Source organism: Melospiza melodia, chromosome 5 (genome assembly GCF_035770615.1).
Source record: "Melospiza melodia melodia isolate bMelMel2 chromosome 5, bMelMel2.pri, whole genome shotgun sequence".
Classification (NCBI taxonomy): domain Eukaryota; kingdom Metazoa; phylum Chordata; class Aves; order Passeriformes; family Passerellidae; genus Melospiza; species Melospiza melodia.
In genome coordinates this window covers 35,571,203-35,596,268 of record NC_086198.1, presented here as the reverse complement: position 1 = coordinate 35,596,268, position 25,066 = coordinate 35,571,203, and the positions used below count along the sequence as shown (strand labels likewise).

Sequence of the window (25,066 nt, the reverse complement as noted above, 5' to 3'; positions counted from 1 at the left end):
CCAAAATCCTCAGTGGATTTTCAGCCTACAACTTGAATGTCACCTTTTGAAAAGAAATGTTTGAGTTTTTCAGCAATGCCCAGGTTGTTTTGGACCATGCATGGAGGTGTTCTCTTACAGCAGTGCTGGGGTGGGCACCAAAGGGCTCATGCTGTGAGCACACTGCACCTCTCCATTTCTGTTCAGCTCAGCAGCATTGATTTTGCTTAAAGATCCTTGGCTATTTTTGTAACACACAAGTAGGTCAGCCCATTGCTTCCTGGTAGTGGAAATAGCTAAAATAGAACATACAGATCTGAAATCATTATTCTCTTCATGTATCATTTAGTGAGCAAAAGCTCTGTCTTAATACTCATGTGAAGTCATGTTAAAATCAGAAACTGTTCCCAAATGCAAGAGACTGAAATAAAGCTGAGAAAAGACATAGAATTAGTATGATTTAGAGGAAGAAAAAAAACAAGAGCAGTGCAAACCAGATCCCTTTGATGGCTGAAATGGCTATTTGCACTGCCACATCTGAGCAGTGTCTCTACATTCTGATTTGTTTGCCATCTTTCCACTTCAGTTTCCCAGGCATGATGGAACAGCCCAAATTCCAGCTGATCTGCAAACCTGTGCACTTCCCTCTGTGGCTGTAGTAGCAGTGTGGTGGATTGCTTGTCTGTCCTTCTACCAGACTTACCACAGAGTCTATTTGGCAACATTTAAAGGCAAATTATGTGAGTATCCCTCAGCTCTAGCTGAATTATACATTACCTTTGAGCAGAAATGAAAGGTGAGTTTATTGTTTTAACTTGGGGTTGGCTGCTAAAGTTTGTGCTTCCAGGTGGGAGATGTACGTTGCTGTATTTTCTAAAGTTGTGTTAAGGAAGTAAAACAAACTGGTCATCTGGCAAATAAAAGACAAATGCAGGGTGGAGTAAGTTTATTATTATTATTATGTATTTTGTAGCTAAGCCATTTTAAGCGCTTTCATTTAATTGTGTAATAAATTGTAACTTACGGAACAAAATTTCTTAACTTTGTTTGCTAAAATGTGTGAGAGATTCAGGAACCTTTGAAAAATCTGGAGCTTGTAATTCTGAATGAGTTTGCTCTGTTCAGCAATTGGAGCCATGTTTAAAGAAAAGGAAAAGCCTTTATTTTACTGAAGAAACGATAAATAGGATTGAATTGTAGCCACTACCCCCCAGCCAAGCTGAGTGACTGAGAGAGTTGTTGTTTTACCTATCTCTTGATCAATGAACAGATCTTAAATAGTAAATAAATCTTCTAAATAATCTTAAATCACAGTCTGCCCAGGCTTATTTACAGAGTGCCAGGGCAGCCAGACAATGACCATGCTGCTAATTATAAGTAAGCAAACAGTTTGGTTCATTGGCCACTTCAGCACTGATCTTTTTCTTTTTTTTTTTTCATTTCCAGCCAATTTACATTTAAGCTTCTTTGTTCAAGGAATCCTCTTCCTAAGTTAGAAGCAATGACATTTGAACACTTAATTGCATAGTGTCATAATACTTACACTTCATTTTTATTGAAAAAAATCTCCATTTCTAAGTAGAAAAATTCAACCAGTGCATTTTTCTTTACTTAGGTTTTCATTCCAGGGATTGCAAGGGGATGTTATGGAGAGAATATGGTTCCCAAGCAGCCCTGCTATCAATAAGCAGCTAAGAAGGTACATTAGGAACTTAGAAATATTAAATGGATCAGGAAGAAGAAAAAAATTGAATTACTGTGGTGTTTTAGTCATGTCTGACTAACCTGATCACCTTTTATGACCAGGTAACCCGGCTAGTGGACGCAGGGAAGACTGTAGATGTTGTTTTTCTGGATTTCAGCAAGGCCTTCGACACTGTTTCCCATAGCATACTCCTAGACAAGCTCGCTGGCCGTGGTCTGGATAGGAATACCCTTTGCTGGGTTCAGAACTGGCTGGATGGCCGGGCCCAGAGAGTGCTGGTGAATGGTGCCACATCCAGCTGGCGACCAGTCACCAGTGGTGTCCCTCAGGGGTCTGTGTTGGGACCAGTTCTGTTCAATATTTTTATTGACGACATGGATGAGGGCTTAGAGTCTTTTATTAGTAAATTCGCCGATGATACTAAATTGGGAATGAGTGTAGATCTACTAGAGGGGTGTAGGGCTCTCCAGAGAGACTTGGAACGGCTGGACGTATGGACAGAATCAAACGGGATGAACTTCAATAAGTCCAAGTGCCGAGTATTGCACTTCGGCCATAATAACCCCCTGTACTGATACAAGCTGGGGACGGAATGGCTGGATAGTGCCCAGGTGGAAAGGGACCTGGGGGTGCTGGTTGACAGTCGATTGAATATGAGCCAGCAGTGTGCCCAGGTAGCCAAGAGGGCCAATGCCATCCTGGCCAGTATCAGAAATGGAGTGGCCAGCAGGAACAGAGAGGTCATTCTTCCCCTGTACTCGGCACTGGTGAGGCCTCACTTGGAGTATTGTATCCAGTTCTGGGCCCCTCACTTTAGGAGGGACATCGAGTTACTTGAGCATGTCCAGAGGAGGGCAACGAGACTAGTAAGGGGCTTGGAGCACAAGCCATACGAAGAGCAACTGAGGGAGCTGGGGTTGTTCAGCCTGGAGAAAAGGAGACTCAGGGGCGACCTCATCGCTCTCTACAACTTCCTGAAGGGTGGCTGTAGTGAGCTGGGGGTCGGCCTCTTTCTCCGGGCGACAACGGATAGAACAAGAGGACACAGTCTCAAGTTGCGTCAAGCTAGATGTAAGTTAGAAGTAAGAAGGAAATACTTCACAGAAAGAGTGGTCAGATACTGGAATCATTTACCCAGTGAGGTGGTGGAGGCATCATCCCTTGAAGAATTCAAAAAAAAAACTGGGTGTGGCACTTGCTGCCATGATCTAGTTGAACAGTTAGAACATCGGCTGGACTAGATGATCTTATAGGTCTCTTCCAGTCTTGAAATTCTGTGATTCTGTGATTCTGTTTTCAACCAGAATTTCAACTCCTGGTTTTGACATTGCCAGGTAAGGTTGTAGTATTTAAAAGCTCTTTTGTTCTTTCTGTGATTGTTTGTGTTGGACCTCACAGACTCCAAGCTTTTTTGTATTTCCCCAAAAGCCATCAGAGCTTGCGGATATCCCAGTGGGAAGTAAATTGCCTTGATGTCCCTGGGTCAAAAGCAGCATGGCAGATGCAATGGCACATCCCCTTTGGAAAAGCAAAAATGGAAGAAAAGCTGCAGGAGTGCCCAGCCCCTCAGAGCAAGTTGGTGATGGATTGGGAGCAATAGAGGAGGGATAATCCAGGGCAGTTTGTTGAGGCACAGGAGGGTTGAAGATGGATGACATCCCTAGTTTTGCACAGTGCTCCTTCCACACATACTATTAAATCCAGACTGGAAAGCAAAGGTAAAATACTGTGGGATGTGCTTGATATGGCTTTGCATTGACTTCCAGTGCTGTCGTCATTTCATTGCAGTATTGTTTTTAATTCCATCCTGTAAAAATGTTGTGTGGAAAAGATAAATCAAGTTAATCAGGTATGTGGTTATGCAGGACTGCTGCAGTTGGATTTGATAAAGCAATACCAAAGTTTCTCATTGTGCTAGCAAGTTAAAGACTGTCCTATTTCCACAAGAGAAAAAAAAAAGGTTATAAAGAATGGGACTCAAGAGTAATCTTTAAATACTTTTCCAGTAAAAAATATATGGATTTAACTTCTGGTCCAGAGTAACATGTAGTATCTGCAGAAATGGCTTGTTTTTTCAAACGAAGATATCAAAAGAGGTTTTTGTTGTTGAGTTGTAGATTTGATTTTTCTTAGAAGCCATCCTGGCTATTATATCCTCTCTTCCTGCTTTCCAGTCAGGTAGTAATTGCATTCCACCTTCTCCACAGCGTTTCCATTTCACGTCAAAATGGTGCACATCAAAATAAAAACACTGGGAGAAGGGAGAAAGGTCTGAGTTACAAACACTGAAGGTGATGCTGTCACAGAGACAGGCCCAATATCCACCTCAGTCCTAACCTCATATCCTAAAACCACCAAGAGTTCATGCTTGGGAAAACTGCAAGTATTTCAAAGCAAATATTGGTGAAAGGAAAGACTCCTAGGGAAACTTATTTGCAGTCTACCTGTCTTAGCCTCTCTTGGCGGACATTACTTAAAAGTCATAACAATCACTTCCTAGTTATAGAGAAGAGCAGAACTCATCAGCTATTGTGCACATGTATTTCCAGTTTGAATTTTTTTCCATTTGCTGAAAGAGTAGAATGATTAAGTAAAATCTTGTGAAAAAACAAATGAGTATTTTTTTTGCAAGGAGAAGGCATAGAGATGTTGCTAATAAGGCTGCATTCCTTTGATGTCAGGCCTCACGCTGCATAAATTTCACGAACCCGTCATTAGTCCTTGTCAACTCTTAGGGTCCTTTGGCTTGGGGCCAAACAATTGATATAGTGGAGAGCTTCCAGCTAAAATAACAGTCTCTGCATCTTTATCTTCCCATCCATCAGATTGTTGGTGGAAGATAGGGCTAATTTGTCACTCTACCCACTTGGAAAAGTTTGATAAATGGCTTAATTAGATTTTTTTTTTTTTAAGAAATCACGTTTCTTAAAAAAAATGAGAGGTTGGGAAAACAAGGGCTAAGGATTGAATTAGAAAAGGAAAATATTTTTTCTTCAGTACAGATCAGAGGAAGCACAACCATTACACAATCAGGAAAAGTGGAAAGAATACAGTTGTTTGGAAGGATTTCCAAGGACAAAAAAACCAAACCTTCCTAACACACAAATGATCTGTGGGCTATGCAGCTGCCCAAAGACTGTGGCAGACCAGTATAGAAACATTCACCTGAAGAGTGCCTTTTTAAATATGCTGCCCCCTAAATTGCAAATTGTGCACCTCAAAGCACAAAGTTGCTTTTGTGTTTAGAGCTCTAGAAAAGATAGCCAGGCAGCCTTATAGCTAAATGGACATCTAAATTGAGAATTAACTAACTCTGTGTGATGCTCTTCCTGTCTTCCAGCAGGTTACGGACACCAAAGGGAACTGTGCTTTCCAGGAGGCTCCTGGGATTGGTGCCTACACCACTCAAAGCCAGGACTTTGCTTCAAATCTCCCTTTTGGGATAAAAAGAGGGCTGCTCCAAGGCCATGGATCGAGGACTAAGCAAGTTCAGTTCACAGTTTTGAATGTTCCTGCTCAGGATATGCTAAAGGTAAAAGGATATTTGCATTTTCTTCTTTTCTTGAGGTAATTTAGTGACTTACGAGTCAAACAGCCTACATGGATTACAATAATTGGTTTTGATGTTTTTCAAACTTGAAGCCAGAAAAAGGGAGAGAGAAGCTGAGTAACATTTTTCTCTTGACTGTTGTTTCCATCACTGTGTTTGGATAATTATCCTTCCACTTTGCATAATTATGGCATGTATTCCTACATGTGGATGTGTTGGTGACAGCTGCCAATCTTAACATGTTAGAGATGTCTGGTCTTTGTATTTCTAAGCATCTCTTTATGTGACTATTTCATTTGGGTCACCAGGGGAATACATTTCTCCTTTCTCTGGTCTGACGTAAATTAATAAAGCAAGAGACAAACTGATCCTCCTTTTTTTGATAAACTGTCCAGAAATTGGATGTAATTCAGAAATAATTTAAAAACTCTTAAACCTCTGGGCAGAAATTTATAATGGTAAGGAAAAGAGAAACATTTTTCAATTAAAAAGATTTAGAATCCCTTTCTCTGCAGAACACTAATCTGCAATGACTCTGAGGGGTAATAGGCCTGGTGTTAGTGCTTCCCCAAGGAAATGTCTTATCTTTTGCACTAAATTAATTGTGTCTTTCTCACACATCCTAAAGCTGTCAGTTTGGGCGTTCTGTGTAAGGAAGCTCATGATTTAAAGTTTCTGAGAAAGAAGGCAAAACAAAAGTGTTTAAACAATGATGACCTCTTATGCCCCACTCTCCAGGACCTGTTCTGAAGAGGATAGCCATTAACATTAAATCATTCCCATTCCTGCGAAAGTCATGGGGGCAAGTTGTGGGAGCAGCCTCTGTGTGGGTCAAGTCCTGGAGGTGTGATGTGCAAGAGCACTGCAGCAAAAGTGGGCATGGCTTGGGATAACACAGAGGTCTGGCAAGGGCACCATTGCAGAGTTCTGCTGTCCAGCCTCCCAGCACAGTTCCCATCAGAAATGGTCCCTCCTGACTCCTTGGAGGCCTCTCCAACACCAACTCATCCCAGTGCAAATGGCACATGGGAAGGGTGCTGTTCCCCCATGCCAGTGTAACAGAAATGGGACCTTGGTGACCCAGTGCCAGCTGGCATGGTCTGCCAAGTGGGATGCAGCCAGGGGCTCCTGGAGTGGTAGGGAGTGGTGGAGCTGCTCCATCCCACCAGGTAGGCCGTGCCAGGAGCACAGCTTCTTGGAAGTGTGGGTGCAGACACCTCACAAGCACCGGGACCTGGGCTGTGGTGCCTTCCCTGCAGCAGTTTCTGTGAGTTGCTGTGAGTCTCCAGAAGCCTTGTCAGGGCTGTCTGGGCTTGTTCTCCCTTGCTGCCTTCACCCAGGCAGGAGGGCTGCCCCGGCCTGCAGCTCAGCAGATGTTGTTTGCAGAGCTGTTGTTGCAGAAGGTAACAGCACAGTGCCCCCTGTGCTGTCCTGCATCACCCTGCTGCTGGCAGCAGCCGCCAAGTGCCCTCTGTTGGTGCTGTGAGATCAGAGCTCTCAGGCTGTGCTTGTCACTTTAATATAAGGGGAAAAAGGAGCTACAAAGGCATCTCATGCTTCCACAAGCTGTGCAGTGGTGATGGCTGGGCCAGCTGCTCATGGACAGGATCTGCTCCCAAGACAGGAATTACCCAGATCCCTAATGAAGTGAAGAGAAATTGTATTTACAGCTTTAGATCTTCACTAGGAAATCTGATTTATCTAATTGTAGAATCCAAAAGCTCAGCAAAGTGGCTGCACATTGGGACATGAAAAGTGCATTTACAGGATTATTTTTTTGCATTGAAGAGAAATCAAGCTTTTTCTTCTGTATATAGAAATGTCTTGGACATGAGGAAGAAAAGGAATATGTTAATCCCTGTGTTACTGATTTGCTATTTTAAAGTAAGTGAATATATCCAATATGTTTTACTTTGTTTTAAAAGTAAGAACTGTCAGAAATAAAACTCTTTAATTCTAGAGTAATTCTTTTTGATTTAGAGCCAGTTGTGGTTATTAATGTGTTAAATGAATTCAATATGTTTTGAATTGCTTCGCCACTTGGTTTACTTGGAAACTAAAACCATTTGTAACAAAACAGTTAGACTGGTTCTAAGTCAGACCAGTGTATAAGAGCATGTAAAACTAATGGTGCACTTCAGACCATCAAAAAACAATCTTCTGGACTAGATAACAGACAGTTATTAGAAACCAAACCTAAAACTCCTCAGGTACTTGGAAAACAAAAGTATTTCTCTGCACTTTCATCTTATGATTTGCAGTTTCAAAAACCCCCAACTCAATTGAAAGGAAACTCAAGGGTCAGGATGAGATTTCTGCACACACTGAGCAGCCAGGAGAACTAGCAAGAGAGGACAGGCACTAACTTGAAGTTTTGCAGCAAGTCTGCTGTAAATCCAGACATAGATAGTTTTCAGCCTGCATAAATGTGTGTGGTAGGTGATCTCACAAGGTTTTGCTTCATTTATGGATTAGATGGTTCCCAAGAATTGAGGGAGATGAACGTGGTTTCTTCAAGCTGTCAGGTATCCTTTTTTTTCCCCAGTGGTTTACTACACATAGAACAGGCTCAGATACTTTTTTACAAGCACACTTTTAATACCTTTTTCAAAATTACTATAAATCTGCCATCAGTTTGTTTATTTATACATGTGGCTTTAGAAGAACCTGTTACATGTAATAAATAGAATTGAGATTAATAAGTAGCTCCTAACCTGTGCAGATCACTGTGCAGGAATCATCTCTGGCAGTTTCTCCTAAGACATGAAATGAAGCATACTTTCAGTACTTCACTTTACAGTAGACTGAGTTTTATTCCAACCAAAGCCTTGAGAGTTTTATTTAGAGCCCGAGCTGAAATCTGCTCTTTAAAACTCTTCATAAAATGCTCAGAAAAACTGAGTTTTCAATACAGGTTTTCAAAATTATGCCTTCATTTTTATCCAGTAGAAAAGGGTAGAAAAAACAGAAGTAAAATATCAGATTTATTGAAGTGTAAAAACCTGTACAAATGGATCCCAGGTGGAGTTCAGTCATGAGCAAGGGTTTCAGGATTTGGTCATAGGGATGGCCTGTGGATTGCTTAGCTGTGGACCAGGCTCACTTCTGGGAAGAGTAGGTGGAATCTACCTTGAAATGGAAAAATTGTCAACCCTCCACCCTCTGATGGCACAATGATCTTTGAACAGGAGTTTTAGTTATGGGCAGATCTAGCATTGGGATGTGTCAGATAAATGGGAATTTTGTCTAAGTACATGTGCATTGTTAAGGCTTTGATCATTTGGCTATTGTCAGAGGGGAGAAAAGCAGCCCAGTGAGTATTCAAAAACTTCAGTGCTTCATTGTTCCTCCAGTGAGTGTGACAGTGACAGACCTTTTAGTTCCTCTGGCCTCATCTACTGACCAATAAATACAATTTCTGCCTGAAATATCTAGCCCACTACATATTATTATCAATTAAATTAACTATATTTTCTTTTCAGTACAGATTCCAGTTGTCCCTGGACCCACTAGGAATGTGAGAGGGAAATACAATGATGAGGGGTTATAAACCCAAGGGCCAGGACATAAAGTACAGGATATGTACGTACTCAAAATGGTTTATGTATGTTTGCTTTGATCTTTAAATGTAAACCTAATGCTTATCACAAGTTAGTGATTGCTTGCCAGAGCCAGATTTGCCTTGCACTGTAGCATCAAACTTGAGGCAGTGAGAGCAGCATGAAAATAACATCCAAGTTGTTAATGCCTTGGACTTTCTTGGCTTTTCTTTGCCTGTAGAACCAGAGGTGAACAAATCATCCTTTTAAATTTCCTTGATAAATCTCATTCCCTCTAGGATTAAACATTCCTGAACATTTTTGTGCCTCATTGAGCTCTTTCAGAGAAACAAAAATTAATACTTCAGCTCAACATTTATACTCATACGACCTAATTCCCCTTGCCTGTAGTTATTGTAGCCATGGCCATTCCTGCAGAGTTACACTGTTACTCTCCCGTCTGCTTTGTGCACTTAGATTTTATGTACAGAGATTTTGTGTGGCTCTGACCAGTGGGAAATGACTCAGCAGTGTCCTGCAGGGGTGAGTTGGATTGGGTGGATGTCAAGCATGGATTTTGGATGCAAAGCCAGGACACTTTGTGCATTCTGTGCATTTAAAATCAGGCTTAACCACTAAGTACTTGGCTTTGGGTATCACAGCTGAATCCAGGCTAAGCTGAACACATAGAGACAAGAATTAGCACCTCATAAATACTCAAATATTTGCAAAGTCATTATTGGCACAATGTGAAGTAATTGGGCCACCTGATTTATACCTGTGGAGGAGACCTGGCAAAGGTGAACAGGGACACAGCAGATGGGGTTTTGAATGGCTGCCCTGTGGCTCCTCCAGATATCTTTACTAGCCACAGTCTTTTTGGTTATCTGGCCCTCAGTTCTTGCAAAGCAATTTCCTGAGGTGCCTGAAGTAAAAAAGTAAGAGTTTTCTGAACAGCTGAAGCTTTAAATTATGAGAGTTTTCTATGAGATGGCTGAAGATATTTTCCATTATTCCTGTTTGCCTTTCTGACAGCCAGCTAAATCAAACCTGTATATTTACACAAGGAGCATCCCAATAAACAGCTCATGTGCAGTATTCAGTATCTGTGTAGCAGCTTAGAGCAGGGAAACGGGTGTGTGAAGGTGATAGAGACTTGATAGAAGGTGAATTTTTGTCCCAGCAAATCTTTGTTAAAGAAATCACTGCCCAGGAGGAAGGAAGGAATGATCCATCCCAGCTCAGACAAAACCTGAAGCACCTACAAATTAGTTTATTATTTCATCTTTTCCTGTGTAATCTTAAATAACATATCTTGGTAATGTTACAGTTTGAAAGAGTGAGATGGCACACCAGGAAATATGACCAAAAAAAAAAATCTCGTGAACAAGAAGAAAAGCACCTTTTCTCCTTCAGATGATGACTGGTTTAGAATTAATAAAACTTGAAAAAAGGCTATCTCCTTTTATCTTCCTAAGTCACATAAACAGATTAGGAATTCCCTGCTTGAAGAACACAAGGCTTTGTATGTGATAGAGTGCTGAGGTGCAACAAAACCAGTCCACAGATGTGAGGTACATCTGATTTGCCTTTTACGTTGGACCTGCTGCCTGGCTGCTGAGCAGCCCTCCTGCAATGGGATGTGTGAAATTACAGCCTCATTTCCTGGAGTGACAGGGACACTGCTGAAGGGCCCTGCCACACTCAGGTTCATTTAGATGGTCATCCAAATGCACAGATGTTTGTTTCAATCTCCTCTAGTAAAGGAACTGGGACTCTGTGATTGTGGTACTGTGACATTTCCAGTACTCTGGACAGGGCAGGATCCATCCAAAAATGCTCTTTCTTGCACTGCAAAATTAGCTCTGTCAAAGAGTGCAAAGAGGCAGAAAATATAGGAAAGTAGTCTGCAATTTTTTCTTCCAAGTGGCATGATTTGGGGATTAAAATAAGAAGTTTACACTATCTGCTATTCTGTTCAAGTTAATATATATATTTCTAACTCGTATGTTATATATTTTACATAGTATGGATCTAACTAAATTTGCAAGCAGATAAATAATTCCAAATGAAGCTGGAAAGAGGTGACCCATAATACTTGAGTGCTTTCATATACTGGCTCCCTATTAGATTTCATGTAGTAATTTTAGAATTTAACGGTGCCAGCAACTTTATGTTCATACTTAACAGTTACTCCCTTTAAACTTAAGAGTTATTCCTTTTGACTAAAATGAATTCAGTCACCTTTTCCCCATTATTATCAACTCAATGTATTATATAGTAAAACTGACCTCCTAAACCACTCCAGGTAAAAACCAACTAACCAAAACAAGCTGAGAGCAACTAAAGGTGATTTCAATAGCAGAGTTTTCTGGCAATTTAATTCTGTTGCTTTTGGAATTACATCTTTGATATTATTGTCCTTAAAATAATTGAACTAAATACTAACCAAGTTGAAAAAGCTCAGCAAAAGCTAAGGCTGTTGAAAGCTTCATATCTCAAATGCTTCAAGTGTCCTTTAAGAAACTTTGTTCTGGTGTTCACATACATTACCTCCCCTATTATAAATGTATTTTGAGGGGGAAAAAAACCTAAGTCACCATTTGGGAGCTGTATTTCCTCAGGTAACATTTGTAAGGCCCATAAAATTCCTCCTGCTTAAGCCAATGTAATCTTGTGAAATCTGCATGAAGCATTTATGAAAATGTGGTGCCTGCACAGGCCTTTGTGTGGTGAATGCCAGAAGTACCACCATGTACAGGACATATTTTTAATATTGATGAAAATGGAAAAACCAAGCTCAGCCAGATTTGTGCCCCAGGCTTGGAATGTGGACACTGACCACCTCTCTTGGCTACATCCAGCAGTGGAGGATGGGGAGATCAAGAAGTGCACAGGCTGTCAGGGGCTCCTGTGTGCTCCTGGCTGCCCTCATGTCTGGCAGTCATCTTCCTGCCTCTTCTGTGTGGTAAGACAGGATTAAATTGCAGTTTAACAGAGAAAACTGAGTTTCAGATAGACCAGCAATTCCCTCTCCAGTGGTGGAGGAGGCACCATCAAGAAGTGAGTGATTCCACCCACAGCCCAGCCTTGTCTGTTCCTCTCCCTCCCCACTGAAGGCAGAAGGAGGTGGGATGGGAGGTTAAACCAGGTGCTTCTTTTTTTATATGCTTAAATTAGAAAAAAATTAATCTACCTTAGCTGACTTCCCCAGCAATACACACAATGCTTAGCTGGGGAATGATTAACTATTCCATCTGCTGGTATCCTAATTACAGTTACTGTAACCATGGCTTTTGTCCTGCTGTATGACTAGGGAAGGAAAAGACAAAGAAAATTAGGCTCAGCAGACACAAACAATAAGGGGCTGGATTTTTGTGCTTAGTTGGTTTTTTTTAACCTGTTAAAAAAAGCAATGTGTTCCCTCTTGTCCTGGAATGTTATTCTCACCCAAAGTCTAAGTTTTGAAAATTGTAAGTTTTTTAGCTCTGTCTTCTACTTGCTTAATTCAGTTCAGTTGTATCTCTAGAGTTCTTTGTGAATTATATAAGGAAAAAGAAATCTTTCAGCCCTGAATTGAAACACCCTTCCCAAGTGCTGCTTCTCTTGAGGGCAGCAGTACCATTTGTGCAAGAGAAGTGATGAACAAAAATGGGATCCAGACTTCAGGACTAGCGACATCTCACACTGACAGAGTGCCTTGAGAGAACAATAGGATAGGCTGGCACACCTCCTGTAACATAGTAAATTAAAATAACCAGTATAAATACCTGACAATGCCACCACATATTAATAAGGTATCACCAATGAATGGCTGCAATTCCCATCTCCTTGAAAAGGAGAGGTTTTGTGTTGTCATTACAGTGCAAGAGTTCCATTGTCATTATATTGCAAAGGTTCCACATTGCTAGAGTTTTGTACCTCCTTGATGTTTCTTGTAGGCAGCTCCTCTAAGCACTGACTCCTCCTTCCTTTCACAGCAGCCAACTGACTCCAGATCCCCTCAGCCAACCAACCAACCCACTCTTTTATAGCACTCTTCTTGTTATTGGCTACAGCTGTGGCCTGTTAAAGTCAGGCCTGCTCCTAATCTTTAGTAATTAACCCAGCTGCAACTCTTTAAGGGGGTAAGATTACTCTCTACACTACCTTCATTCACCTACGCTCGGTCCCCCTACAATTGTGTAGTTGAGACACAATTAAATTATAACTATCTTTTACACAGAATGAACTTTTACTGTTGAAATGACTGCCTGGGCACCAGGCACACTGCCCCCAAGGAACAGGCATGCCTTAGTTCTCTGCTGCTGCTTCAGCTCTATGTGGCTTAACAGACAGGTAGAGTCTGGCCTGCAAAGTTACCATTATAATGTCAACATAAATATAATTACATTTTCTCCAGCAATGGAATTAGTGCCACCAGGAAACAAAATCATTTCAGGTTTCTCCTGCTGTGTTTGTATGAGCTTGAGGTCTAACTACCAACCAGGGAAATTTGGCCTTTGTGCTCAAGTAATGCAGTGCTGTGCTTTCCATTTCGAGATGAAATTACTACTAGTGGGATTTGTGCCTTAGGAAAAGAATTTGTGCTGCTAAATCTTTTGGTAGTTGAGGCTGCTTTGTGTCACCACATAAAGATAGTTATTTACATGGTCATGCATACACAGATGCACAGCTAGAGCTTATTTGCGTGAGTGTGTGTTGGTTTGGGATGTCTTTTTAGGAACATTAGTGTGATGTGAATCATTTTAAGTGCAATTTTTATGAGGAAGAATATGAGCCTCCAGGTACCTATTCCCTGTCTCTCTGAGTACACTCATTTTTTAAGGTTCTGGAGGAGGATGAGGGATCTCAGCAGTAAGCCCTGGGATGCTGCTCCCTGTATCTCCTTATTGCAGACCCTGGCAGGCCATGTGCCCACATTTTTCCTGGTGAAAGCAAGGATTGGATATAGGAAAGGGGAAGGACTTGGTTAACTATGGACTTTTATTCTGTGTTTTAATGTACCAGTCAGTTGGGAAATAAATTAATCACTGGAGATTCCTGGAGCATTTCTTGTGCATCAAGAGGAGGTTGGCTTTTCCCTCAGCATCACAGAACACACAGAATTAGCTTAGAGTGATGGTGAAGAGCTAATTCTCCCTATAATTGTGCCTCCTGTGCCAATATTGTAGTGTTCCCAAAAACGGTCTCAAATGAGATTAAAATCAACAAAATGAAGCCAATTTCTCTTACACATAGCCTTAAGCCTTTTTTTCAAAGAAATCTGAAATTATACTGCAGGATAAGTATTCCAGCTGCTGCTTCAGCGGTGTCCAACTGCAGTGATTTAAAGCAAAGCCTCCATGAAAGCAAAGGGAAATTTGTGCTCAGCCTTGCCTGGCCAGCTGGATTCCAAGTGCAAATCAAGCCCTAGTGCTGCCCTTATTCAGGGATAACAGTACAAATCAGTGAGGGTAGGTTGGCATTTTAGGTCACATCAGAAGGGCACTTCTGAAGCAAATTTCCTGATTCTGCCACATACCATGCTTTTCCTTGCACCTCAGGTCAGAGCATAGGAACTGGGCTTTTGGATGAACCAACATCAGGAAGGTACTCCAGAACCATCCTTCCTAAGCTCCAGCCAGTCCAGACAAGGGGCTAGACTGGAAAATTGAGCCACATGCAAAGTGTGCATGTGGGGTCCCCACTACCAGCTGTGGATCTGCTCCTGTTTAGCTTCTCAGTGTAGGAAGAGCCATCTGACACCCAGGTGAAACACTAGTGCTTTGCAGACTCTCACTTTGAGTAAATTGGAAATTTAAATAAGTAGTAGAAACCTTAAAATAATACAGTGCTCATCCCAAGTGGTTTAAACTCAAGGCTTTCAACTCCCTAGCACAGTTTCTTTCTTCCCCTCCTCAGCTGAAGAAGCAACTCTGCTTTTAAGACTCTCCATTACCATATGCATGTTAAAAAAAAGAAAAAACAAAAAAACCAGCTCTTTTTTCACTATGATTTACATTCCAAATTTGCTTATTTACTCCTAGGTAGATTAATCTTGTCTTTAATTAATTTTATAGCAATTACATGCTTTTAATCTGTGGTTTAGTGATCTATTATTTACAGCTGCAGCGAACAAAATACACACAGGCTGGGGGAAACACATCCCTTGTGTAGGTGGCCACTGTGGGCCTCTTTTAAATTATACCAAGCCTCATGAGCTAAGGCCTAAGTAGTTTTCAGGATTTGAACAAATGAGGACATTTCAGTAAAGGACATCACTGGCAGCTCTTTGTCGAAAGTGTAAAGAGTGCAAAGCCCAGAAAACTTGTCCCAGAAAGTTTAAGATCACAGACTTACAGGATTGTGTTCAAACACTCTGTACTGGTTTTAATCTTCCTCTTGTTTATCTCTCATTGCAAGTGTGTCAAATTACTCAAGCTGGGATAGGAGAAATTAATTCACAAACTTCTTAGGTATCTGGATTTAAAGTTTTGTTGGACTGACTTCTAGTGTGCAAAAAGTGTACACTTGTATTGCTCTCCTCTCCTGAACATCTGAAGATGACAGCATTAAAGAATTAGTCCCCAGAGCATTATTATCCACTTCCAACTGATGGGGCAAAAAGAGATTTGATGGCTTCTTCAATACACTGTGGTAAAGCTAGGAAAGGAATCCAGATGTCCTGGTTCCTCATCCTGTCCCTGAACCACAAACCACACATCCCTGCCTTATTAGCGACAATCACAGCACATGAAAACAGACTATTTATATCTGAATATTTCATCTGTTCTCACTCATTATTCCCTAACTCACCAATGTAATTATGTTGGCAGGGCGACAGTCTCTTTTTTCCCAGTAAGAGCAAACAGATTGTTAGGTTTTCTGCTGAGATACAAGCTGCACAAGAAGAACTCCCAAATAAATCAGATCAAAAGGACCATGTTTCCATTGAAACATCCTTGGTCAGGCAGCAGTGGGAGAGAAGGTTTTGTAACATCTTCCTTGGCTGACTCGAACAGCTGCATTAAAAGCACTGATCAAGTAGGGTTAACTTTGAAAAGAATATTAACCCAGAATAGGTTTAGCCAAAGAGAGAGAAAAAAATCCAATAAAAAGGGGCTTTGGTAAGTTCTGATTTTCAAATGTTGTGCGATATTTAACAGTCCTCAGAGTTTGCATAACCAGCAGCTTTGGAGAGAAAAATGAGATGGTCTGGGCAAAATAAGTCCAAGATTCACATTTCATAAATATCACTACAAGTCGCTTTGGTGATTACATATTCTCTGATTAGCACAAATGATGCTTGTTGTGGTAAAACACTTGCTCCCATGTATGGGGAATATCATTGCACCTTGGGCAGAACACAAGGCTCCTTGAGAATTTCACCGCTGGAGTCAGTGACACCACATTTCACTCTGTATGAGGCAAGTAACTTGCTGGTCTTGGCAGTGCTTGGGCTGCCTCATCCTAAAGTGGCAGCTATGCTCTGTGTCTCAGATGCAGGCATTAGAGACAGATAATGTGCATAATCACAATCCTTTTCATTTCCCAGTGACTTGCAGGAGTCAGGTTGTGTTTGTTAGCATGTACAAATATGTACAATAGTCCTGCTCAATTGAACACTACAGTTCATTGCTACAAAATTCAAGTTTCCAAGCAGACTTAGAGCAAAGGCTGAGAGTATAACGTGGATTCATAATGTTCAGGTTTCAAAAAACAACCACCAATTAGCAGGAATGTTTTGGCTGGGATTTTTTCTCTGCTGACCACGTGCATCCAAATGTAACCCCGAGAAATCTCCCCTGTAGTGGACACAACCAGTGGTATTTGAGAACACTGGAGGGAGAAGGCAGCTAAAGAGCACCGTGTTTTTATCTCTTGTTAAGTCAGAAACTCTCCACTATGCACGTGCTCTTCTGTTTTCTGCTGGCCAGGGTTTGGTGACTTGGTACAGCCCCACTACAGTTCTGAAACCCTCTGTTTTTTAACACCACAAGTGAAATGGGCACCATAACCTCTGTGTGGCCCTGGAGCTGCACAGGAATGATTTCCTGCTCTCTGCAAAGGAAGATGCCTTCAGATTCTGTTAAATGATAACAAATAAGGAAAAGGAGGCCTCCCCTAGTTCTAGCAATCCTATCCCTCCCACTGGGCTTTCCTAGAGGTGGCAGAGTTGAAACTCGCAGGTTTTATTTTCAGAACATGGTCATTTCTCATTTTGGTATTTTAAAGTAAACAATCCTTGGTTCCCATGTATTATTCAAGTAGAGAGAAGTGGGTATCCAGTGCACAGATAATCAAACATCCAGCCTGCACCAGACAACCTTCTTAAATCGCTTGAGAAACTTCCCTGTTGCTGTTGTTATCATTCTCCATCCACTTCCTCCAATTATCCAGCACATCAAACATTATTTTGTGTTTTCCCCACAGCTGTGGGGTGAAGCAAGCAAGAGCTGTGTTCCTTCCAGCTCCCGTAACAGTGCTTGCCCACAGGAGAAGAGAGGGAGCTGCACAGATGTTGCTGGTATCACATTAATACAGAAATAACCTGTTGAAAGTAGATTTGTTTTCAAACCTTTCAGTGGTAAAATATCAGTTTCAGATGGAGGAATTAATGATTTTAACCTGCCTATCAAGCTCTTTCATTGCCAGCATGTAAAATAGTTTTTGATGTTTCAAGTTGCAAGTAGTAATGTTGAGGGTTTTTTCACTGCTGCCAAAACATTTACATGAAGCTGCTATTCAGATCAAATTATCTTGAAACTGCAAAGCGTGCATGGATTCCAAATTATTCATTTGGAGAGATTGTTGCACATTGAAATTACACGGTAGAAACTCACAAAACACCACGATTGCCTCAGATTCACAGGCATGGCAAAAATAGTTCTTGAAAGAACTCTTCTCCTTCAATGCAGTAATGAAACAGACATGGGCTTTGGCTGTGTTTAAACCAGAATTCCACCAGCCCTGCTTTGTGGTTCTGGCTTTGGTTCCACCACCCTTCAGACACAGACAGCTCAAAGAGAGGGGTGCTGGGGAAGTGATGCATCAGGAAGCTAAAGCACAGACACTAAAGAGATGTGACCTTTTGGGGAATGACAAACCAAAAATGTAAATTCCAAAAGTGCAGTAGACACTCAGAGGTGCTCAGTGCTGGTAGGATCCTATTAACTATCTCACATTTACCTTTCAGGAACACACCAGTTGCAGAAAAGACTCCAGAATATCACCAAAAAGAGGATTGGGCAATTTCAAGTTTTTGATGAACCATCATTCCAGGTATTTTGATGTGCCTTCTTTTGCATAATGTTCTAAATAACTGCTGGTTTTTAGTAAGAATTCTGTGTTGCAATGAAAGAACAATCTGGCCACATTGAAGACATCCCTAAGAAAAAAGTGCTTCCCTCAAAGAACCATAAAGGTAATTTTCCAAGAATCACAGGTGTCTAATTTAGCACCAAAGATAAGGAGTCAGTTCTCTCTAGCAGAGAGGGGATGGACAGATAAAAATGCAAAAAAATCTTAGAGATAAAACTAAAAACTCCTAACTGCTGTCAGAAAAGAGCTGGCAAAGAAAAGTGAGGGCTGTAGAAAGAGCTCACCTGTGAGGAATATTGAGTGTGGCACTGGAGCAGGGTCCTTTGCCCTTTCAGTCACTGGTAATTGGAGATTAACATCTAAAATTTGTGTGCTCTCCCCCTGCCAGTTTGTAGTTGATTTGTTCTCATTCCTTCAGTGAAATATCCTGAAAAGCAACAAAAAAAGCAATAGGGTGAGACAGGTTCCCCAGATGTGGTGGGGAGTGCTCAATGGGTGTTTGTCTGCAACAGGAAATCAGTGCCTGTGTGCTCTGCCACTGTGCTGTGTTTTATCATGGCATGAAATCACAGGGATTTCAGCATTAGCCTGATCAGCAGATACTCTGCACTGGCGGGTGTCCTGTGCATAGCTCACAGCTGAGGCATCCTGTTCAGAACAATCTGATACACTTCTCTGGGAAAGGGAAAAGGAGTTAAAGAAAGAGCCAGATCAGGAGGAAAGAAATACTGATGATCTCTTCAGGGGCTGTGCTTTTTCTGCTTCTTCTTTTAATGTGCATGCAGTGACAGCTCTGTGAGTAAAATACCAGAAGAATGTCCATGAGCTGCCACAGTGTACACATTTCAAAACAATCTAATACCTGTTCTCTGTTGCATTCAGAACAGATGGAGCTTTTTCCTGAAAAGACCTAAGGATTGAGGGTTGCACATCTTAGGAAAAAACCACTTCTGCAGTACTTCTGACATGGTACCTCTGGCAGTGCTCTTCCTGTCACCTGGGAGAAGAGGGGCACGAGGTTTCCCACATCATCTCCTTCCTTGCCAACCCTTGAGGCTTCCAGGAGGGAGATATCTCTTTGTTCTCCACCTTAAAAGAAAAAAAAATCTGAATTAGCGGCTTTGGTTCATTAGGGCATTTCAACACCTAGTTTAAAGCTTCAGATGGCTCCAGTGAGTACAGGAAGTGTGGGGGCAGTCAGAATGACACAAGCACATATGCAAATATTTCCCTGGGTGAGGCTTCAAGTTGCATTTGGGAAAATGTGAAGTTACATAAAGAAAAGAGCACATGAATTCCTTTTTTTTTTTTTCAACAGTATTTAACTACATTTTTCTTGAAGTAGGGATGTGTGAAAAGCTGCACTATTGTAGATAAAAATATATAAAATGGGGCAGATTAAAGATTTGGAAATGAATTTCTCAGGAGACCTTTTCCAGTCTAGACTCTATTGACATATCCTGCCAATTTGTTTGTCTGCTCTCCCTGTGAACATAACATTTGACACTGTAGGCAATGCAAAGATCTCTGATAAGCTTGCTGCTTCCTGCAGCACTCTGTGCTCACAATGAACTTCTTAGATACAAGAAGATTTCAGCTTCTCTGCATCACCCCCATTCTACATTTTTTCACCATGTGCTTTCTCCTTTTTGCACCCTTTGCCTTCATCCCGTGGGGGACCATTCTCAGCTTCCAAATCTCCTGTGAGGACAAGGATCTCTGAGCTGCCACCTCCTGATCCAGTTCACCCTCTGCCTGCTGGATGCACACTGCTGAACTGGTAGGATTTGTTTGGGATTTTGCGTCTTACCTGTCCTCACGCTTTGCTGGTTTGTACTTGGTTAGGAGCTGCTGGAGGGAAAGGTGAACCTAAGGAATTAAAGGGGTTTCCAGCAGAAAAATTCCAGAAACAAAGCTGATCTTTAGGGGGTGATGCTGACTCCATTAGTGGTACTTCTTGCAGTGCCTTTACTGCTTTTTAGTTAAGCACACAATGCAGCTCTGTAATTAAGCTGCAGGCATCATATGGGGCAAAAGTCACATATGGCTTTTTTTCCTGTTTTTAATTTTCTTTCTTGTAGTTATTACTGGGTCCACTAGATGTGAAGAACAGTTGTGCTTGAATTTTGCCATTTTAGATTAATCTGTAAAACTCATGGTGTTTCCTGAAAATTATATCTTTATTGCAAGCTAGATAAAGCACATTTTTTCTGAATGCCTTCTTTAGTCCAGATATTTTGGATTGAAAAAGAAAGGCAGGAATATTTGGAATTCAAAATTAAAATTACCTGGGAATAGGAGAAATCTACAAGCCTTGAAATTTAGGGAGAGCAGGCCAGTCATCCACAAGGCAAGCCATCTCTGTTTGGAAAAGTGTCTTGACACCCTTACCTGTAAGTGATGAATGAAGCTGAGTTCCAAGTCAATATCCAGGCCTGCTTAGGTTGAATTTCTGTGAAGAACCCATTACAGGATGCCAGTAAACATCCACAGGGCTACTTTAATTTTCATCATTGGAATAGGCCAGCCTTAAGAAGCACCCTGCACATGCTGTCTTATCCCTGCCCCTCACCATCCCTGAAATGCTGTGTTCAGTCAAGGTGTTCAATCACCTGAGTGTCCAAGAAAGGAAGAGCAGCTGGAATAAGCTGTGTATCTTGGTGTTGCAGAATCAGCTGGCTGGATAACATTTATTAGGATTCCATTTTTTTGCCACAGAGGCAATAAAGCATGATTCTGGCCTGCCTCTTACAGAACCTGGCACTGGTTTCAAAACAAAACCCCAAAGCCCTGGAGAAAGGCATTCCTTTAGGAATATGTATTTCTGTACCTTGATCTCACCAAGAGGTAGAAATGTTCGCAGTTTCTGTAGCAAGGATGCAATGTGGCTTGCTAGGAATAACCTTTATGTATCCTGTGTGCATCTGGCATTAACAAATGCTTCCCACCTTACAGATCTCCTCTGTAAGCTTGCTTCCTCTGGCTGATAGCAAGTTCCCAGTAAAATCAGTTTGTACTACAGAAGCAGAGGAGTCTTTGTCAGAGAGAAATTCCTCCCAAACCATGGATAATCATTATCCCCTCTGAATTACCTAATTATCTTTTGGGAGTTTTGTTTATTGTGTGGAAAAAGAAACAAGGGGTTTTCTTGCCAGCTCCCTCAGAAGTGGCCCAAATGGGCACTGTCTGAGGGAGATCACAGGCTCAGGCCGCTGTCTCATTGTCCAGCTGGGTGCTGCAATAGCCTGGCCCCATAAAACAGACATTTAGCTGAACAGAAGCAATTAGCCCTCCATCGTGGCCCCTGCTCACAATAGCAAAACCAGCTGATGTTCTCTTAACTTGGAACAATGGGAGGACAGGCATGGGCTGTGGAACTCTTACAGGCACAGTAACTCCTTCCAGAGGGGGACCGTGAGAAAGTGGAGCCTGTAAAGAGCCTTTCAGTGGATGAACTCCTGAACAGTCTTTTATCCAGTGAACTCATCAGTCAGCTGTCTGTGGGTGCAGCTCTCTTTAGAAAACCCCAGCTCAACTGCACCATGCCAGTTTGTAGTGATAAACCTTCCTGCTGAATGATATTCTGTCTCAGCACTGTGTTCACCCCAGTATGGATTTATTCAGCAGCATCTTTTCCCTCCAGCCCTCTTTCACATTCCTTACTGTGCTTGTTCCTCTTCCTAATGATCTGGGAACAGCAGTGACCACCAATGAGAGCATGGCAAGAACTGAATGTTGCTCATGACAGTGGCAGTGAGGCTTCACTTAAGATTCAGATGCTGAGAAAATTCCAGCAAAGAAGCTGGTGAGCTCAGAAATTCAGCCCTTCCATATGAATCCAGTAATTCACTTCCTTTTGACTACTTTCTCCTCCACTTTTCCCACCACCCCTAATGAGTGGATAGCCAGAACTCAACTGCTAGCTGTGTTCAATAAATGACAGCCCTTTAGAGCTGTGTACAGTACTGTGCCCCTTCCCACCTGGAAGGTCTTCCAAGCACCTTCAGGCAATAGTTCATCACTTGCAAGTATGAAACTCTTTGAAAACACAAGGCCTTTGCTAGTGTCAAGGCAAAGACACCATTAACTTTGTGATAACAGTCCACAGTAAACAGAACCCTCTATTTCATTCAGCATCTTTGGCAACAGTCCAGTGATTTGGTTTCCAGCTGATGCCATGAGTTTTCTGTAGGCACACATTCCTTATGAGCCTCATTTCTCCTCGCCCTTGTGCTAAATTTCCTTGTTTCCTTGTTTAGCAGTTTGGATAGCACAACCCCAGAGTTCTGATTTCTGCCTGGGCAGGCCTGTTGCCAGCCAGCTGCAAATGGATATTCTGTTGCTTTTGGAATCTTCTTCCTAAAAACTAATCTAAAATCAAATTAATTATTTAGTGATTGAGTAAGAATTTTCAGTGACTATCGCAGAATGGTTTGGGGTTGGACGTCCAGCCTCCAAGATGTCTCACATCTGCTGCTGTTACCATGGTTTGCATTAAAAACCCCTTTCCTTTGTTCAGCCCCATCATGGATCTGTTTCCCCATTGTGTCTACTCATTAAATCTTCAGCAAGAACTAACAGAGTTAGTTCCAACATCCTAATATATGATACTGAGAGGACTGGTAGGACTTTGTGGTCACTGCAATGTAACTGTTACATCTCCCCAAAAGTGCCACTGGAAGAATGAGGAGTGAAATAAAAGCCACTACATTATGAACAAGCTGGTAGCAGAGAGCCCATACCCCTGGATTATCTGTCCATCCAGGGACCTAGGTAAAACAACCAAACAGATTTACTGGTTTTATGGACATGGTTCTCTTGCTCACCAATAGATGGGAGCAGAGATTTCTCTATTCAGGATATTTTCAGGCTGCAGCGCTTGCAGTTTTTTGTACTCTGTGAGGGGCAAAAAATGAAACCAAACAATGTCAATATAGCTCATTCATGTGTCCACAGGGGGAAGGGTATTGTTTGTTTAGTAGCATACAGATGAGGTTTGTGATGGGAGTCAAATAGAAACCAGGAGTCAGCACTCTTGTATTCTTTAACACTGGAATTCTCCGGTTTGGTATCTAGAACTAGTCAGAGGGTACTGAATAAGTTTACAACCCCTCATTGTTATTTCCCAGATTATAAGTGTGTTTTGCTTGGATCCAAGCCTTTACAAAAGCAATTGAATGTGTCTTAAACTTCCATTCCTTTTTCTTACCAGATCAAAGAGGAGAAGCTGTCCAGATGCAAATAGCTAAGCCTCTAATGAAATGATCAGTGAATTGTTTCTCTCTTGTGTTAGAAGCATTTAAATTACACTATTGCACTTAGGGCACTCTGCACTTCTGACTTGTATAGCAGGACCCCAGCACCTAACACAAGGCAGACAAATAACTTCAGCACTTAGCTTTCAGCATGGGTCCCTACCCTCTGACCTCTGCTGTTCATCAGAGGCGAGCCAAATGCTTTGTTAAAAAAATATTAATTGGGCCTGGCACTCCTCTAGGGCCAGGCACGTCACAGACGGTTTCTAGCAGCAACGAGCTGTTTGCAAGAAGCAAAACCTCATGTATTTTCTGCTCAACAGGAGGCTGACTTAGCCCTACTGGAGGTGAAGCAAAGCCTGATCTGTGGAAGCCCGGGAATGGCAGTGCAGCACCTGCTCAGGTGTCACCTGTGTGACACTGTCAGGACTCCTCCCAGCTGCCAGCGAGGGACAGGAGGGGCAGTTTGCATAGCCTGAGGTTGGTTGGTTTGTTGGGGGGGATATTTTGTTAATTCCCTCTATTCCTGCATAAATATTTTGTGCAAGCATAGTAGAAATACAAATTTAAGTGCACTGGAGCTGCCTATAAAGACAAGGGTTGGTGGGACAGAGAGTAAATAAACCTCTCTCCTTTGTCTGCAGAGGCAGAACAGGATGCAGAGGCAGGAGCAGAGGATTTCCTCTCTGCTGCCCCTCCTCTGCACCTCACCCCAGACAGGGCCTTTGTTGAGCAGCAGTGGGATGTGACCAGGGAGGTGCTTTACCTGAGATTCTGCCTGGTTCCCAGTCAAGCCCTTTATTCCTTACCTGTTTTTCTTTCACTTTTATGTTCATAATTTAGAGCTGAAGCTTCCAGAGACAAGTTGGAGGTAGGAGCATCTGGAGCTTTCATGAGAGAGGCATCCAAGCTCCTGAAGAGAGCCTAAAGAAAATGTACTTACCTAAACTCCTTCAGTCTTGTTTTTTAAGAGATTTCTTCTTTATATTAAAAGTGAGTTTACCACCTCTTCCTATGAACCCAGCCTTCCAAGACATAGAAACCTTCCAGAGTCTTGGTGTTGTCCCAGGGTGTGATGTTGGCTTTGAACAGCATTTCTCAGCTTTTTTTCCCCCCCTTGCTTTACTCCCTGATCTTTCCCTTGCTTTACTCAAGGGGAAAGATCTCTCCAGCTCCCTTTCATGACAGGGCTTCTCTGATGCAAAAGTCTAAAGTGATGATTTTTTTTTAATTCTGGCAGTAATCCTGCAGATAACACCACTCTTAATTTGCACTAGAGTAGAAGTTGCCAAAGCTCTGGGGAAAGAAAAAAAAAAGGAGAAAAACAAAGGCAGCTGACTGCATGCTAACTTTGGAAGTTAAAAACTCTGATTTGTACTTTGGGTGTGTTCCAGATTTATCAAAGCCATGCCTTCATTCTAGTAATAAGTTCCACTAAAAACTAAACTCCTCTCTATAAAACTGAATTTTTACTTCCTAATGTAACAGTAACAGCAGCCTTTCTGAAAAGATAGTTTCTGTTAGTGATGAGTTAAAAATTAAAATTCAAACCTTATCCTGCAAGAGGGAGCAGTTTCACCTATTTTTAGACTGTTTATGATAACATGGAGGAGGAGTAGTGCAAAATCACCCAACAAAACATCAGATTAAGATGCCCTAGTGATTAAAAATTTTAGGATGCCAGTGCTCCCTACCTTGTGTGCCTGCTCTGGTCTGGAAGCAGCAAAAGCCCTTG

General features: G+C 41.8%; 1 long non-coding RNA gene across 1 annotated transcript; it reads left to right on the top strand.

Moving 5' to 3' along the window:
- The first annotated feature begins 5,100 nt into the window (after positions 1-5,100).
- LOC134419027 (uncharacterized) lies at positions 5,101-25,066 on the top strand. Its single transcript, XR_010027937.1, has 5 exons — positions 5,101-5,216; positions 17,952-18,037; positions 19,766-19,856; positions 23,655-23,811; positions 24,175-25,066. It is a non-coding gene; the product is annotated as an uncharacterized LOC134419027 (long non-coding RNA).